We start from the raw sequence: 15,661 nt of genomic DNA, 5'->3' as shown, positions 1-15,661 counted from the left end.
TATTGCAAAGCAAGTTTGTACATGGGTTTCCAAATTGCCTGCTTTTCTTCCCAGTAAGGAAAAGAACTGTCTGACATTTCCATATCAATTACCTCTTGAAAATAATCCTCCACCATCCTTTGCATGTTAATACTCATATTGGATGGAGTTATGGGCAAGGTCACACATTTTTTAGAAAAATCCTTCAAACCAGCCCAGATTTTAAACTGTTCTGGTCTGCCCTTTGCATCTTCCCTGCTTCTTTCTTGAAAATTCAATTTTTTACGAGCAGCAGCTGCTTGAGAAACTAAAGGAGGACACATTGTCAAGCCAAGGCCCAGTTCAGCAGACAACTTGCTGAGCAATAGCTTCTTGCAAAAGTTCACATCTCTTTCATTTTGAAGCAAAGACTCAATGTAGGTCTTAAACCTTGGATCAAGCACTGTGGCCAAAACGTACTGATCCGAGTTCAAGATCTTAATAACTCGAGGATCATTGTGAAGCGAATTAAGTACTTGATCGACAAGGCCAACATACTTTGCTGCTTTTCCAATAGTCTAATTAAAGGAATGACTTGGCTCAAACTAGCAGAGTCTGCACTCACTTCACACGTCACAACTTCAAATGGTTTCAGCACCTTGCACAGCACTGAAAGGATTCCCCACTGTGCAAGACTGAAATACATCCCCCCTCCTTTCCCAATGTCATGGCTTGTGCAATAAGCTTGGATGGCTTTGCGCTGTTCCTCCATCCTCTGAAGCATGTACAGGGTGGAATTCCACCGAGTTACCACCTCTTGCTTAAGTTGGTGGCAGGGCAAGTTAAACTGCTCTTGGAGCTGCTGTAATCTCCTACATGCTGTGGCTGAATGCCTGAAATGGCCTGAAATTTTACGGGCCACCAAAGCATCTCCTGCACCTTACGGTTATTTCGTAGGAAGCTCTGCACCACCAAGTTGATGGTGTGAGCAAAACAGGGAATATGTTGGAAATCACCCAGCTGTAATGCTGCATTTATTGTGGATATTGAACGCAGATCTAACACTAACATGGCAGCCAAGGCGTCTGTGATTCGCTTGGCGACTGGGTGACTGCTGTCATATTTGCTTCCCCTAGCAAATGATTGTTTCACAGTTAATTGTTGAAATGTAGGACTGCTCTTCTTCTTAGTCCTCCTCTGGGCTAACAATTCACCCCCAGCAGCAGCAACAGCAGCAGCAGTGGGACTAACGCTTTCTTCAGAGGAATAAATTGCAGGAGTCATCCAGACTTAATAAGTGAGATGCAGGGCTAACTCTGAGCGAGCGCTACTGAGGATATTGATGAGGATGGTGTGGTGGGTGTATTTTGTAGCTGTCGGGATGTCGGTGACCGGAGGGTCCTAGCTGATGATGGAGTGCTTGTAATTTTTTTTGGAAGAACTTTCAGCTTTTCCCAACACTTTGCCATGAACTCTCGTCAATTGGCGTAACATAGACGAGGTTCCAAGATGGTTAAGGTCCCTCCCTCGACTGACTGTGGCTTGACATACACTACAAATGGCTATACAATTGTTGTCTGGATTGAGGTAGAAATAATTCCACACATAAGTTAAATACTGACTGTTTTTTCATGTAGCACAAAAATACTTGATAGCGTATTTGTACACTGAAATTTGAAGTTGATATTTGTGTGCTACATTAAAAAACAGTCAGTATTTAACTTATGTGCAAAACAGAATACTAATTTGCACCCCTTGCATTGTAACATGGTTTTGTGCAGGAGACTGAAATAAGAAGTTTCTTAAGTTAAGATCCTTAATGAATCAGGCCCTAGATGCACTTTATTTAATTTATATTTTATGAAATGATAATGAGTCCCCTTTAACACACTGGAATATGCTATAAAGAGCGAGAAAAGAATCTTCAGATAGATGTGCTATTCTTACATCGGATTCTAGTGAGTAGCCCTACATGAGGGGGCGATGAACTAAGAAGCAATTACAAAAAATACAGATATATGAACTATATGTGGGACTATATTACAATATATATTTATGTTAGTCTATATTACACTATTGTGATCTTTCTTTTCTTCTATGTGAAAATTGAGAGAGTGACTATAGAGAGACATCAAGTCACAGCATGCTAGACCTGACAATATAAGTATACCCTTCTTTCCCTACATTATCTGTATACATATATAACAGCGCTTGTAAGGTTTCATGTTATTACTATTTATCTATATGGTTTTTTTCGGGTTTTGATGTATATTCTGAATTGAAACCTATCAGGCAGCAGTCAGAAGTGGAGCGCTGTTGGATTTTATATATATACTTTTGAACTTTTATGAATCAGGCCCAATGTATGTGAGTATTTCACCACACTGAAAGGTTAAAGGAGGAGATTAGAGTTTTCTTGCTGGAATTATAACTGGCCAAGTGATAATCTATTTGCTCTAATATTTTAATTCACCTTTAAAAATCCAGAAAAGAAGGGGGGGGGGTCACTGAATGTAGAGATCCGTAACTGTCACTCATGGCTCATTGCCAGGATTCCAAATTAGCGTTAGTCCAGCGGAAAATAAAGTTAAAGAAAATAAGTGTCTTCAGCGTAAAACTATACTAAATCCAATAAATTTTAATTGAAGAGCACTTTGTAATATTAACCAGTGTGTCTGTGAAAAACAAGACAACCATTTTTTAAAATTTATGCTCCCCAGTTGATAAAGCCATGATTTTGTGTATTTTTGCTGCCTTATGAGTGAAATACAGCTCTTCTGAGCACAGCTGCTATGATACAGTGGATTTTGACTGTCCAGCAACAAATACCTAGGTGTTATTAAAAGTGATGTCATTGCAATAAAAAACTGATATTACATTTTCTCACAGAGTGCTTTACTGTACTTTAGTTAACCACTCAAACACCACCCACATTTACTAAGTTGTTATCAGTGAAAGTGTTTGTATTTTGTAGGTAATGAGTGCTGGGATTTTCCCTCTCAGGTGCCAAACAGAAGGTAGAGTTATGAATACCAAATTAGGCATTGAATGCCACCTTAAGGGATCACCCCATTCCCTAATATTTACCTACACTTTCTAATTTAGAGAATACCTAAGTCTGCATCACTCCAGTACATAAGATAAGAGAAACGTTTCTTTAATAAAAAAAATGTTTTTCTCCCAGCAGCAGAATTTCGGCAGAGAGATAGGGCCCATAGGGTAGGTTGTTCGTCCCATTGCAGTAACCTAAACTATAATTTTAACCAGTTATTTAATTCAGCACAGTTTATAGCATTTGAAAAAAAAAGTGAGGTTAATTTGAGTGTACGAACTTCATTTTATATAAGCTCATTTTGTGTCTCTTTAGAAAAAGAGTTCATATACAGACAGAACTCCACTTTAGTCTCTAAAAAAATAGTTCAAATTAACTTCAGAAGCACATGAATATGCTTCAGCAATCTATTTGCATGTTAATGTTTTAAGGACTTTTTCAGAACTCCATAGATTTGTATGGACCCCAAGCTCAATGGTTTAAAATTATCCTTTCACAGTCCAAATATAGAAACATAGAATTTGCCAGCAGACAAGAACCACTTGGCCCATCTAGTCTGTCCGTTTTTACACATATGGTAACCTTCCAACCTATTTGATCCTTATCTCTTTGTAAGGATATCCTTATATCTATCCCAAGCATGTTTAAACTACTCTACTGTATTAGCCTCTACCACCTCTGATGGAAGGCTATTCCACTTATACACTACCCTTTCTGTGAAGTAATCTACCTCAAATTTCCCCTGAACCTACTTCCCTCCAGTGTCAGTGCATGTCCTCATGTTCTACTACTTCTCTTCCCTCCAGTGTCAGTGCATGTCCTCGTGTTCTACTACTTCTCTTCCCTCCAGTGTCAGTGCATGTCCTCGTGTTCTAATACTTCTCTTCCTTTGAAGAATGTTTCCCTCCTGTACCTTGGTTATAACCCTTGATATATTTAAAAGTTTCTATCAAGACCCCCCTTTTTTGCTTTTTTATTTTCGTAGCTGCTGACAAACAAGTGTAATTAGCCTCGGATTGGACTCAAGACACTATTTACCCCATGTAAGGTTCATGTTAGAAAGTATGGAAGTCTTCTATTATTTTCATTTTAGAATATAGAAGCGCATCCTTCAATAGGGTTATCTGCAGAAAGTCAGTGCACACAGGAAAAAATGCCTGTCCTTAATAAAAACCCATATTGTAAGTCTAACGTCTTTTAATTTATAAGGTCTTTTTAAACAAGACGCTTGAACGTCCTTATCATGTTAGCTCACAACACCAGCACATAGTTCTACTAGTTAATCTCTGATATCTACATCCCTTGCCCCAAGTCAGATGTCTGAAATATAATTTTTGCACATATTTTATACATTCATAAGAACCAGTCTTCCTAGTTTTTGACATAAACAAGACAATAGAAAATGGGTTTGATATGTTGTATACAATAATAGATACCATAATCTATGCACCTACTAGCCAGTAGCCCAAGTAAGAATATTATTAAATAATGCTGCTCATTATGAACACACATGTGCTAGATGCATTGGCAATGATTTTATGTTATCTACATGTTTAAAGAATAGTACATTTCAATATAAAAAAAGCAGCTATAACATTCACAGCTAGATCACAGTTTTCAGCTTAGCATCTTGCAAGACAACCGTGACCCCTAACGTCTTCCCTGTGGATGATTTTCTGATTCCCCTATTATTTTCCATATTACTTCTCCAGTGTTTATTCTTTCACTGCTAGGTAATGTAGCAGTAGGCAGCATAACAATTATGTTCCATCACATAATCTGTCATCAAACAATAGGTCATGACTCTTTGATGCCTTAAGTAAACTGTCACATGGGATTGTTCAAGAAATGAGCTGAAGCTACATACAGGAACAAAATGACCCCTGCTCTGACTGTCACCCATCATGAGGTTACATTAATTCTTTACCCCTAGCGAGTGCTTTCAATGTTAAACAAATCCATCATAACATCTCTTCCCATAGAAAAAATCCAGGGCAGCAAAGGAAAGCAACTCAAATGGTCAGACATCTCCCTTGCTGACATCATAGCCTGTGGCTATGTAGAACTTGCTTGTAGGACATTGCTGGTTTCAGGGTTATTTGTCAAAACATATAATTAAAAAGCATCTCAAAAGCTATCATAGAACAACATTTCAAACAATAACACTAAAAGGGGATACATTTAGTAAAATAAACCTGGCTTAATATCATTGCTACAATGTCAAAATATAATCAAAGTGAGAACAACATTTACACTAACAGGATGTTATTTTCATAAGGGCACAAATGTGGGACCACAGAAAAAATCATATGCTTTTTACAGAATATACCCAATTTCATGGGAAGCACGTGGATCTGCAAATAAAGATCTGAGTGTCCGTGGTGGGTGAAGAAGGTAGCATTTTCTGGTGGACAGTAATGTAATAAATACCAATGTCTCATTGCTCTTGTGATTTATTTAAGACATAATGAGGCTCCTTAACAGGCTGGTCCTAAAGTAATAGGAAGACTTTGAAGTGACGTTTGTACTTGTTTTCCCCTTGCATCTATGATCTCCCCATCGGGACACAGAATCCCACAAAACATTGGTCAGATCATATTTATGGGAACAGTTCAAAAAAGCACAATGTGGGCAAACACCTTGTTATATGCAACATACATTGGCTGAGTTTGTAAATGGCTTCAGCCCCCAGCTCTAGGCCATTCCTATGTGGCAGCTCCTCATTGGTCTGTTGCAGAGTAAATCTCCTTCTCTATCAGTTATGGTGTCTACCTTCACCACACGTCTATAGTACTAAAGGGTGTATGCGGGGCCCTCTCTCAGTGCAAAGTGCCTCCACAGCTTTCCTGAAAGGGAAGATTAGGGATTTAGGCCTCCTGCCACTGTAAATGCCCATAGTTAAAGTGTCTAGGTATGGCTTTGTGCTTGGATTTAGGACCATGTCCTCCTAATATGGGTCTCTCCCAGTTCCTATTTATGATAGCCAGATACCATGGGGCCCATAAGAGTACTCTTCAATGAAATACAAATTGGTTGTCATATCAACATTGCCAAGATTCACTCTTTCATCTCCCTAGATGCCACCATGACCATCGTCCACACTCTTGTCATCTCCAGCCTTGGTCATTGCAATCTCCTCCTCTCTGGCCTGTCTGTCACATGTCTGCTCCCTCTGCGATCTGTATTGAATGTGGTGAAACAACAAATTGTTCTTTCCTGCCATTGCTCCTCCACTGGGCCTTTCATTCTCTCCACAATGCAATTCCAGTTGCTTACACCCATCAACATACCTCAACATTCTACAGTTCTGATCTTGTTAAGAAATACCCCCCTACCTGCCCACTCCTTCTGTCAATGACCTTTGCTTCTGCTCCTTTCCTATCACCACGTCACACATTTGCCTTCAGGACTTCACCCACTCTGTTCCCCTCTATTAATACTCCCTTCCCTGCCTGATCAAACTCACCCCTCAGCCTCCAATCTTTCAAGCGCTTCCTGTCTATTCCACCCCATCCTAAGACAATTTTCTCCTCATGCTCAACCTGCCCCTTTCACTCCTTAACCTTCTCCCCTATCTGCTACACCACCACATTCTAAACAACTCCGCCTCTAACCCCACCTACCTCTTCAACTCGCTTCCTTACACACCTTTTGTCTACGATTGCATCTCTGCGCCTCTTGAATGTTAAATCTCACAAGCTTGGCCATCTCTGACTACTAGCTCCTTGTGCTCTTTTTCCTTTGTTCTAGTTGTGTCTTCAAATATAGTTGCTTTATATGTTGTCTTTTGTAGTATTGATTTTTGCTAATTATGTTGTTTCTCTTGCCCTTTACTTACTTGCATATTGTTTTATTTATATTATGTAGATTGCACAGTGCTGCAGTTTCTGTTGTGCCTTATAAAATATGATGATGATTATATTTGCATTCATCCTTCTTATAGTAGTACCGTGCAAAGCTCCTATAGTATTGTAAACCATTCCTGAAGCCAGAAAATGGAGGCAGCTTATAAAGTCCCCTGGGACTACCATGTTTAATTATATATTTACTTATTTTCTGCATTGTTTCTGTTGCGTCTCCATTAATAACATATTATACTCTATTGTTATGTGGATTTGCATCCAGTTTTACTGCTCCGCTTTCTTTTTTAATTAGTTTAAGTTTTTCAGTGCCCTAGAGATTATGGTACTTTAATTTTGTAGTATTCTTGTTGTTAGTATTATTATTATTATTGTTTGTGAAGAACTACAGGGAAGTGAAAGAATGTTGATAGGTTTTCTAGTCCACCAAAGCAAACTTAATGAATAAATCCCATAACATGAATTGCATGTAAGGATATGAGTCTAAACAATGCCCTAGGTAAAGCAGTGAGGTAGATTATTGTATACAACAAGCATATTTTGCAGAACAATGCTTTTAATTTTCTTTTCACACCTCTATGCAGTTCTAGTTCATTCTGCATCATTTAGGGTAACCTTCATCCAGCCGTTGTACAATAGCAGGGAAACAGCACGGTTCCTAAGTGTGAGGGGAAACATATGAAAATGCATACATTATACTGAGCCCTTTGTGTACAATTACACTTCTTCTTGAAACAATTAAAATATATATGTGAATACTGACTTTTAGACATGGGTATAGGAATGTAAAAAATGTACTGAAGTCTATCAAGGGTTCCTAATTATAAAAAAAAAAGTCCTTGACTTTATAGTCAAGGGAATAAAACACATTAATCTGTGTGAATGTGGAGTGTGTATGAACATCAATAGTTAATTTCAATAATGGATATAACATTCTGGGCATCATTTAAAATTATGTGCAAAGCAAAAATAAGAGCAAATTTGCACCCTGGCAAAACCATGTTGCACTGCAAGGGGAGGCAGGGGCACAGCTGTAGAATTGAGAGCGGGCTTGTCCTAGCTCAATTAGCAGTGAAAAAAAAACTGGTCCAGTATTTGTGCGCTACATGCAAAAGCAGCTGATGTATTCCTGCATGTAAAAAAATAAGTGCATTTGCACCCCTCACATTACAACATGGTTTGTCAAGGAACAAATCTGCTTCTTTTTTTGCTTTGCTTCTAACTCTAAATGAGATCCATTATTTGTTTTTGCTTCTTGGGGCCAGTGTCAGACTGGATATTACATAGATATGTGCAATATACATGGCCCAGTTATCTAGTGAAATGTTGTTATAGCTAAAACCTACTTGGAAATATATGTCTATCAAAGTGAATGCAATATGCATTTTTTTTAAAACATGTAAAATGTAAGCAGGTATGCCCATATATATTTCCCTGATCATCCCACCGCTAGCACCACTTGTGGCAAGAGCACACTTCTGGTGAAACACACACGAACAAGATCTTTCTTTTTACTTTGTTTTAATTTCAGGATGGTAAAATACTTGACAGAATAAATATCCCATACAGTTTCTTGTGACCCTAAGCCCTAAATAGAGACCAACTATCTAGACACTGGCTAGATTTTCTAGCATCCGTCAAATGGAACAGTGAAACAAACAGGTTTTTGTACATAACACTTCTCTCACAGCCCTAGCTTGATGGACAGGTGACAGTCCCACCTTCCCTTTAAAAAGAAGTTATCATCAGCTGCTCTGTTTGTTCAGACTACAGACACGCCCTGTCAGTATGCTGTGGGAAAAGACACTTCCAAACCATGTAAGTTAAGTCAGATTGTATACCATTAATTTGTCACACATATGTACACCACCTGTTTATCTTTAAACTAGGTGCACTGTTGTACAAGTGTGTTACTCTGCTTGCATCTCTTCCATGCAGATTGCCAGCTAAACGCCTCCCTGTGTTAAAATAAATAAATATATATATATATATATATAAAAATAGGGATTGTATCTTTTATTAAACTGCCATGTATTTGTGCTGCTGCTCGAACACTAATTTTAGCCAGCCAATAATTGGTGAGAATTTTCATAGTTGTGAAGAGATCATTAAAGTAATAGACTGTAAATTAATGTCAATGCTATAAATAGTAATATAGGAATAATGCCATCTCAATATCACATGTTTTTGCCTATTTTTCAAAATTTTTAATTTAATCCTGGTCAAAAACTAAAACCAAAACACATGAAGATTTTTGGCCAAAACCAAAACATGAAGACGGTTTGAGAACCAAAACCAAAACACGGGGGTCTGTACACATCTCTACTTGCTACATATGTGGCTCTTTTGGGCCTATTTGGCCTAAAACTGACACTTGTCATCCAACTTACCTAGTCGGTATTAATTACAAGTAAGGAGTAGCTCTGCGTGTACTTTTGCCTCCACCCGAGTTCTTCTTGGCACATTGCTACATATGCCACTATGGGGTAAATTTATCAAGCTGTGGGTTTGAAAAAGTGGAGATGTTGCCTGTAGCAACCAATCAAATTCTAGCTGTCATTTTGTAGAATGTACTAAATAAATGCTAGAATCTGATTGGTTGCTATAGGCAACATCTCCACTTTTTCAAACCCCCAGCTTGATAAATTTACTCCTACAAATGCACTTCCCTGTGTAAACTTTAGGATATTCCAAACACTGTCCCCTTGAAAGCATAGTCTGATTTCCACCTACCTCTAAGGACATGTAAAAATCAAGATTTTTTTTTTTTGAAAGGTAAATAAACTCAGAACACTGCACACCCAAAAAATATAGCAATCTCTACATTAAGCATATGGAGAGGCAGGATGGGGACGGGTGGTACAGTCTAACAGACTGAGTTAGGGCATAATTGTTAACAGGTTCAGACATGTACAGACTCACATATGCCTGCCAGCAGCCATGGTGCCTAAGGGCAGATGCAAATGCATGTTGATGATAATGATGATTGTCAGGACTAGTTAGCCGCTTCTTATTGGCTGATTGCAGATCACCTTTGAAGCTGATAGGTGCCTTCTTTATGAACTGCATACAGTATATGATTATATGAGCATATTTTATCAAGACTTTGTATGTATTTTTTATTTGTACATGAGAAGAAGAGTTATAACTGCTGTATTGAAGACCTAATAGCGAGTATATATTTCGCTATGAAAACTAAAGTTTAAAAAATCGGGTGCAAGTGTGTTTGACGCATGCCTGACGTTAACCTGGAGCAAACGCTACTGGTGCAGAGCTGGACTCATCTTGCAATTCATCCAACTTTGCATATTCGCGCAATTGTGTTTTTTGTGAATACAAAAGACTACTGAATGCATTTTACATATGCGGTTTTTTACATAAATGTGTTCAAAATCAACATCAGTCCCAGAGAGTCATAAACAGACTGGCATAATACTGATGAGTTTTGGGTCCCAGGAGTCCAAAAATTTAGCTGCATCAGCGTGGCGAGCCCTGCCCCTTGTCCCACTTTTGGCACTGCCACAGCCCTTGTGTACCTCATTTATAAAAAAAAATAAAAAAACACCCCTGCACCTCTTAGAGTCTTTGGAACCTTCAGAGATTTAAAAAGAAAAAGGTTTAGAGCAGGAGATTCACTTGATAAAGTTTGAATTTATAGCAACCATTGTGTATGCACACAAACAATAGACCCAGCGGAATATGAAGCTCTGTAATTAGATAATGACAATATTTTATTGTTTAATTAATGAGACCATGCTACAGTAATTCATCAAATGTTTTGTTATGCTTTGGCATAATGCAAACACTGCTTATTTTAGTTCACTATTTAAAAAGGTGTTAAAGGTAAAATAGTGTAAGCTACTTGTTATCTTATATAAAGAGTCACCTACCTTTGTACTGTCGTATGTATATTTATTATTTATTACTTTATTTTAGTAATATTCAGTGAACAACAGCTCACAAAAAGTCCTATTAAAGAACTAATTTACAAGCCAATTACCGCTAGTCATTAAGGAGTACAAAGGACTACATCTTGTACTCAGCTATACATACACATGTCTATAATATATGTGTAGCGTCCTGTTCACTGGCATTGTGGTGTAGGTGCACCCCCTTGGTACATACCTCTGGTCCAGTCTCCTTTAGAGTAGCTCTATTCTCTCTCTAAATCAGGCTCTGTGAGATTAAACTGAACAGGTACATGAACAATTTAATGAGAATGTAGTTGAGGAACATCTGAGACCTGTGTAGTAGCGCAGCATAAACAAAGTTGCTAAAAAAAATGAGGGCACCAGGCAATCTCGTAGGTTGATATAAACTCTTTTTTTTTCTCCTGCAGAGTTTTGTGTTACAATACGCGTGAAGGCAGTGACTCACACAAGTTGTCACAAGAGCTCACATTCTCTCTTCTTCAGTATTGGCCTTGCGCCTGTGCTACTGGCCTCTCTATGGGTCTCTCTCTATCTGCTAGATATCATCCTGGGGCTTCACAGCCCTCGCAACATGATTCTTTAACAGGTCAGGTCTACTCCTCTCTGTGCTGGTCTCCAGTATAGAGCTCTCATGCACTTAGCATCTCTCAGGCTCCTCATGGCACTCCCAGGGTGCTGAAGGCTCCCTCTTCAAATACAGGCTGGCTTTACATTGGACAGTCAGCTCATTCCACAATCACAGGGTACTTTAGCCTCCTTTTTGGAATACAGAGTGACTTTACAATGGAATAAGGTCTCTGCTATCTCAGTGTCACGAATCGGGGTCTTAGTCCTGTTTACACCACTCGGCGGCACCATATCACCGTACATCTCCCTCCTGGTCGAATGAAGCATTCTATCCTGGGACAAGCGTGACTTCTGTCTGCAGTACTGGAGGCTGCCATCTTGGCTGAGACATTTGCTAAACATCCAGCTGAGTCTGAGCACCGGATCTCATCCACTAATTAGTTTCCTCGGCAGACTATAAGAGTCTCCTCCTACACTCAGCTAATTGCCAGTGCAACACTTTCCTAGTTCCTGGTTCCAGACTACCACAGTTGCTGTTTGTTTGCTGCTTCATTCTGCCTGCTGTATACAGATCTCAACCATCAACCCTTTGTGTGAATTCAGCTTCATCCTGTTTGCAGCTTCATTCCACCTAATGTATACAGATTTCAACCATTTACCCTCTGAGTGAATACAGATTCATCCTGTTGCTGTTATATGGACTTCAACCATTTACCCTCTGAGTGAGCTCCGCTTTATCCTGTTTGCTGTTATATGGATTTCAAACCATTAACCCTTTGTGTGAATTCAGATTAATCCTGTTGCTGTTCTATGGACTTCAAACCATTAACCCTTTGTGTGAATTCAGCTTCACTTTGCTTGCTGTGATACGAACTGTAACCATTAACCCTTTGTGTTATTTTGGCTTCATTCTGCCTGCTTAAAATAAAGACTTTGGCTATTTATTCCTCGTGTGGATGCACCTTCATTCTATCTGCTCTTGTACAGATTCCAGCTGTTGCCTTCTGTGTGGATCCTCCTCTCATCAATCTATTCCTGTCTCTCCTACTGGCTATCTTGAGTAGTAGGTTGTTGTTCTGAGTCATCCACTTTCTGGAGCTATCTCTCTGTCTCGGGGTACCGACTTCCAGTTCCAGGCCTAACCCAGGTTCTGAGTTCTGAGTTGTCCAGAGCCAGTTCCAGGCTTAGTCTGTTCAGGAGGTTTCTACCCCTGTATATCCTCTGACTGAGTTCTGAGTCTTCCCATTTACAGTTGTGATACTATATTTGTCTGAGTTTCTGCGTTCTTGGAGGTACTAAGTCTCTGATTGTGTGTTCAGGTCCTCCCTGTTCCCACATCCAGGTTTCAGTCCATCAGGTCCAGATTCCAGTCCTCTATTTCAGTCCAGTCCAGCATTCCTCCTCCTAACATCCAGTATACAGGATTAGAGCAAGCTCTATGAGCAAGACATTCCCAGTTTCTACTACATTCCTGTCCCAAGCGTCCCGATACGGATCCCAGAAACCATATTGACGTGACACTCAGTACCCAAGGTGGTCTCGATTGTGTAAAGATAATGGATACACTATAAACTACTTTAATATATCTAAAAAAAAATATTCACATAATGTGCCCTAGAGATTATAGTACTGTAATTATTTTATTATTATTATTGTAGTAATTATTATTAGTCTTTGTGAAGAACTACAGGGATGTGAAAGTATGTTGATAGATTTTGTAGTCCGCCAAAGCAAACAATGAATCCCATAATATGAATTGCATGTAAAGATATGAGTCTGCATAATATCATGCCTTAGTGTAAGCAGTGATGTCGATTATTGTATACAGCAAGCATACTCTGCAGAAAAATGCTTTCAATTTTCTTTTCACACCTTTTTGCAGTTCTGATTTATTCTGTATCATTCAGGGTAACCTTGACCCAGCCACAGTACAATAGCTGTGACACAGCACGGCTCCTAAGCGTGGGGGAAACATATGAGAATGCATTCATTATACTTTATAATTACAATTCAGTTTGAACCAATTAAAGAAATATATGTGTATTGACCTTTAGACATGGGTATATGAATGTAATAACTGTACTGAAGTCTATCAAGGTTTCCTGAATATAGTGTTGTTTTATACAAAAAAGTCCTTGACTTTCTAGTCATGGGAATAAAACACATCAATCTGTGTGCATCGGGAGTGTGTATGGACATCAATAGTTTATTTCAATAAGGGATATAACCTTTTGGGCCCAATTTAAAGTTAAGTGCAAAGCAAAAATAGGAGCAAAATTGAACCTTGGCAAAACTATGCTGCACTATAAGGGGGAGGGGGGCACAGATGTGGGGTTGAGAGCGGGCTTCTCCTAGCTAAATTCAAAATAGCAGTGTAAAAATTAAGTGGTCCAGTATTTCTGCACTACATGCAAAAGCAGCTGGTGTATACTTGCAAGCAAAATAAATAAATGCATTTGCACCCCTCACATTACAACATGGTTTGTCCAGGAGCAAATTTGCTATTTTTTTTGCTTTGCCTCTAACTCATAGTTGCCTACTCTTCTGGAATGTCTGGGAGACTCCACAATTTCTGGGAGTTCTCCTGGACTCCCGGGAGAGCAGGGCAACCTCCCGCATACTGCCCACTCTATTAGTGAAGTGGGGGGGAACATACCGACGCGATTCACTGCAAATTGTGTTGCCTAATGATGCGAGTTCCATGGCCATGCCCCCTGGACACAGCAGCGAGATCTCACCTCCCGCTGGGGAGATCTCAAATGTCGGTAAGTATGTTCTAACTCTAAATGAGAACCATTATGTGTTGCTACTTCTTGGGGCCAGTGTTAGACCACATATTACATAGATATGTACAATATACATGGCCCAGCTATCTAGTGAAATGTTGTTACAGCTAAAACCTTCTTTGAAATATATGTCTATTCTATATACAGTTGGCCTGAATCATTAAGGAATGCAAAGTGAACCCAATTTGTGTTTTATTAAAACGGGTGGAAAATGCCCGTAATCAACAAGAAGAGTATCTTAAAAAATGCTTCTAGTTGAATATAAGGTATCTACCGTATGCAGGTACACACAACACACTGCAGGAATGCACAATATATATGTATATATAAAGTCCCATGAGAACACACAGAAAAATAAAAAATACATTAATACCTGTTAATATAATTATTCATGAAGAAAACACTGTTGTTTTATATATTTTTTTGCATGAAATACATTTATCAGGATGTTATTAACGCCTACTGTACGTAAACTGCATAGTATGGATGTCGTCTTCCCCTTCACAATAACCTACCGTGTATGATAATCTTAACTCATAGAAATTAACATAAATAAAAACTCACACTTGCAAGTGGCTAAATAGGTCACAGGTTAATAAATAATGAAATCTTGGTTGTGGGGAAAGAGTGCTGCGGAACAGCCTGAAAAAGCGTGGATGGCGAAATGGCCCTGAAACCAACTAAAACAGAATAAACTCCCTTACTGCTTGGCCGGAGCTAAATTTGGCGTCAGAGCGACTACGCTCCCTCTAAAATCACAATGACGGGACCTCACTAAGCAGGTCAAGAGATCCTCTATACTAAAAGGACCAAGAGTCACAGTTACCTTGAAGGGGACAGTGACCTGCAGTCAATCAGCGATAGTACCGTATGCATCAGTCGCTGATTGCTGTGTCTTCCTACCAACTGTGCGTGCTCTGTGGCGATGGGAAACCAAGTGTTAAAACACAACACGTAATAGCTCTTTTATACCCAGGGATAGGTGGGTGGGATCTCGTGCAGCAGTGTGAAAGCTGATTAGCAAGAGGTAACCTATAATGGAATCCAGGACACTCCCCAAGTGTCCTGGAGACTGTGATTGGTCGGCCTGGAGCTCAGGAAATTATACATTACAGGTCAGTGTAAAACCAGAAGAGTCAAGCACGACATGCGTTTAAGTGCATTCGTCTGTAGGGACTGCAAACACATATTCTAACATGCATATGTGATTGTCATCATTCTCACTCGGCACTGACACCTACCACACGGATCATTTGTATCTGGCATGCTGGAGCTGCACAGCTGTCTCACTAAAGCAGCCATTAGTTTTAATGTTGTGGCTGATTGATATATATAGTACAAGTGTAGCCTGTGGTGTCGGTGCACCCCCTTGGCACATACCTCTAGTCCAATCTCCCTCAGGGTAGCTCAATCCTCTCTATATATCAGGCTCTGTGAGATTAAATTGAACAGGTACATAAAGTTTTAATGAGAAGTTAGTTGAGTAGCAATTGAGACCGGTGTAGT

The sequence above is a fragment of the Mixophyes fleayi genome, chromosome 9 (assembly GCF_038048845.1).
Source record: "Mixophyes fleayi isolate aMixFle1 chromosome 9, aMixFle1.hap1, whole genome shotgun sequence".
In the NCBI taxonomy this organism is placed as follows: domain Eukaryota; kingdom Metazoa; phylum Chordata; class Amphibia; order Anura; family Limnodynastidae; genus Mixophyes; species Mixophyes fleayi.
Note: the sequence above shows the minus strand (reverse complement) of the source record.